The sequence below is a fragment of the Chenopodium album genome, chromosome 13 (assembly GCF_948465745.1).
Source record: "Chenopodium album chromosome 13, dcCheAlbu1.1, whole genome shotgun sequence".
Taxonomy (NCBI): Eukaryota; Viridiplantae; Streptophyta; class Magnoliopsida; order Caryophyllales; family Amaranthaceae; genus Chenopodium; species Chenopodium album.
Genome location: NC_137846.1, coordinates 52,375,053 through 52,378,155, shown reverse-complemented (window position 1 = coordinate 52,378,155; position 3,103 = coordinate 52,375,053). Strand labels below are relative to the sequence as shown.

Here is a 3,103-nt window from a genome sequence, read left to right as displayed (position 1 = left end):
GTGGGAACAAAGAAGCCTTATGGATATATACCTTCTACTATTCAAAATCTCCTATTTCGATATATACCCTCTCATCCAAATTTCTTAAAACTAAAATTTGACGGATAGGTTTAAAACAATTCACCATAATCAAGGACTGCAAAGGTGCCCTATTTTCAGCACCAACTTACAACCTTGGGAATACAAAGGTGTTTGTTGCAGAAGCAACTTCTCTTGATAAAGGCATAATGCTAGCGCTTCAACAGGGTGTCCTTAATGTCGAAATCGAAGGTGACAACTTACTCATTGGCAATGCAATTACATGCAAGTGGTCCACCCAATGGCAAGTTCAAAACATTATTGAAGACTCTCATATTCTATTGACAAAATTTGACAATTGGAGCATCAAACTAACAAGTCTTCAAAGAAGCAAATCGACCAACAAATTGAATAACATATGTAGGCCATCTAGCGGTAGATTCTATGTTAATTAATGATTGTACATTTGTACTAGCTCAATCTAGCTTTCATACTCCAAATTAACACATCAGGGATTCCCCTCGTGAGGAGGATTTTCTATTATTATTTCCTTTCACCTTTAAAAAATTGATACATTGCAATTGTTTTCCCATACATTCAAAAAATCAAGAATATTTTGGAAATAGACTTATCAAATTGCTTTATTTGTTCTTTTTATTTTTGGCGTTATTTTCGAATTAGACGATTCATTTTGGATCTAGTCACTTTTAATATTTGATATTAATCTCGTTTCGAATATTTATTTCAAGATTAATTAACTCAATTTTTATTGGGACCAATTGAAGACATTTAGTTGTGTTACTTGTGTGTGATTGTGTCAAGTCTACTTTCTCAAGTGGCAAACACAACATCTAAAAACTCTTCACGATTGATTGTTCTCATGCTTATTTATTGGACCCACAAAGCCCCAACTTTCATGACTTTCTTCACTAAAATTAGATTAAACAAAAATCAATCAATTAACCAAAAAAAAAAAAAAAAAAAAAAGCCAAAAAAAAATAAATAAATACGGAGTAAAATAAAATTATTCTTTGGATTGCGTTGAGTCTACGCCTTATCTGAACCCTTTCCTGTCTCTGCTTTGGGCCCTACTCATTCTCCCAGAAACTTCCTTCTTTAGATTTTGCTGCCCCCTAATTATGACGTAATTATTCCCTTTTATTCCGTAATAAATATTCACTTAAATACGTCAACTCTCAAAATTCAATCTCAGCCGTTGATTTTGTACACGTCATACCGTCGATTTAGCTGACCGACTCTAAAGAATATTCACCCCCTTTAACCATGATTACTTATAACGCAACTATAGTTGATATAATTATTATTCTTTTTTATTTTTAATTATTTTTGTGGCTAATAACCGACATAAAAAATAAAATTAAAACCCTCTATATATAGACCTCCATTACACTTTGATTTAATTTATTAGAAAATCTTTGGTTTAATTTTTTTGCAGAAGCAAATCAATCTCTTCAGGTATTTTCTCTCTCATAAATTTTTGGTTTCTTTTGATTTTTGCTTTGTTTATGCTCGTAATTTATAATTTCTTGGTTGTGATTTTTATTATTTTTTGGAATTTGATGTTCTTTTAGAAGTTGATTGTTGGAATTATGATCATGTTTTGATGTATTTTTTCGAATTAATTTGAAGTTATCAGTCATGTTTTGTTTGTTTGATTGACCTTGCGTAATTTTAGGATGTTTTGATCGTTGATTATGATTTTGTTTGATCCAAATTTTGTGAATTTATCAAGAAATTTGTTAGGTTTTGATCGCTGATTATAAATTAGATCATGTTTATAAAATACTTCGTGTGAGATTGTTCTATTCATGTTTTTTTGGTATGTTTGTTTGATTGATTGCGCTTATTTGGGTATGTTAGGGTTTTCTTAAACAATTTTTAATTGGAATTTGATCGCTGATTTTGATGATTTTATTGCTGATTATGATTTTGCTTGCGTTTTACGAAGTGCAATTGATGATCAAATTGCTGATAATATGTGATTGTTGATTAAATTGCTGATAGAACGATCTAGTTTGCCTTCGAAATTTGATACTTGATTTTATCAATTGAGTTTGATACCATATATTTACATGTTTTGTTTCTTGTTACTGATATAGTTGTGTATTGGGATTGATTGCAGTTTTTGTGCTCACAGAACAAACCCTCTTAGGACCGTTTTCGAGTTTTCAACAAGCAAGGTACATGGTTGATCTAGACATTCAGATCCCCGCAGCTCTTGACCCATTTGCAGACGCCGAGTCGGAGGCTCCTGGAGCGAAGGAGTATGTGCACATTCGAATTCAGCAAAGGAATGGAAAGAAAAGCTTGACGACTGTTCAAGGGCTGAAGAAAGATTTCAGCTACGAAAAGATCCTCAAGGACCTCAAGAAGGAATTTTGCTGTAATGGGAATGTTGTGCAGGATAAGGAGCTAGGAAAGGTTATCCAACTGCAAGGTGATCAGCGTAAGAAGGTTGCGAATTTCCTCGTTCAGGCCGGCCTTGTTAAGAAGGATCGGATCAAGATCCATGGTTTTTAAGCCTTGAGTTCTCTTCAGCTGATGAACTAGTTCAATTTCTGATTTTCGAAGTTTTTGATTGTAGTTTGATGTTTGTGGTTTGAACTTGATTTCCTTTATAATTTGTTCTAGTTTAATGCATCCATGGATGACAGTAGCGTGGAACGTAATCAGCTTTCGAAGTTGGTACTGATAAATAAAATTGGATGTTTTCTTGGGTTTAAACTGCGTGTTCTTTGTGATCATACTTCGTATAATTTGCTCATGTTTCTTGCGTTTAAACTGCGGGTTCTTTGAATCCTAGTTTCCTACTTGATTGATTAGGATAGCTACTTTGATTCTATTGCAAAAAAGACTTGAATATCTGGGTTGTGTTTATACTTATCCCTGAGAAAATTAATGAATCATGAATCAATATTGTAGTAGAGAAGGGTATTGATTTACTTGTGTCAGCTTAAATTTCTTTCCTTGATATGCAAGAGTATTTCTGTAGTACTAAGAGGATGAATTTCTTCCCTGATTCGTATACATGAGCATCAATGGAGAGAGCATGTGAAGAAAGGTT

The 3,103-nt window shown here is 33.1% G+C and overlaps 1 pseudogene across 1 annotated transcript; it reads left to right on the top strand.

Annotated features, from left to right (window-relative positions):
• Window positions 1-1,350: 1,350 nt before the first annotated feature.
• On the top strand, window positions 1,351-2,763 carry LOC145574938 (protein translation factor SUI1 homolog 2 pseudogene; annotated as a pseudogene). Its single transcript, XR_014098224.1, has 2 exons — window positions 1,351-1,494; window positions 2,162-2,763. The product of XR_014098224.1 is annotated as a protein translation factor SUI1 homolog 2 pseudogene (transcript).
• Window positions 2,764-3,103: the final 340 nt, after the last annotated feature.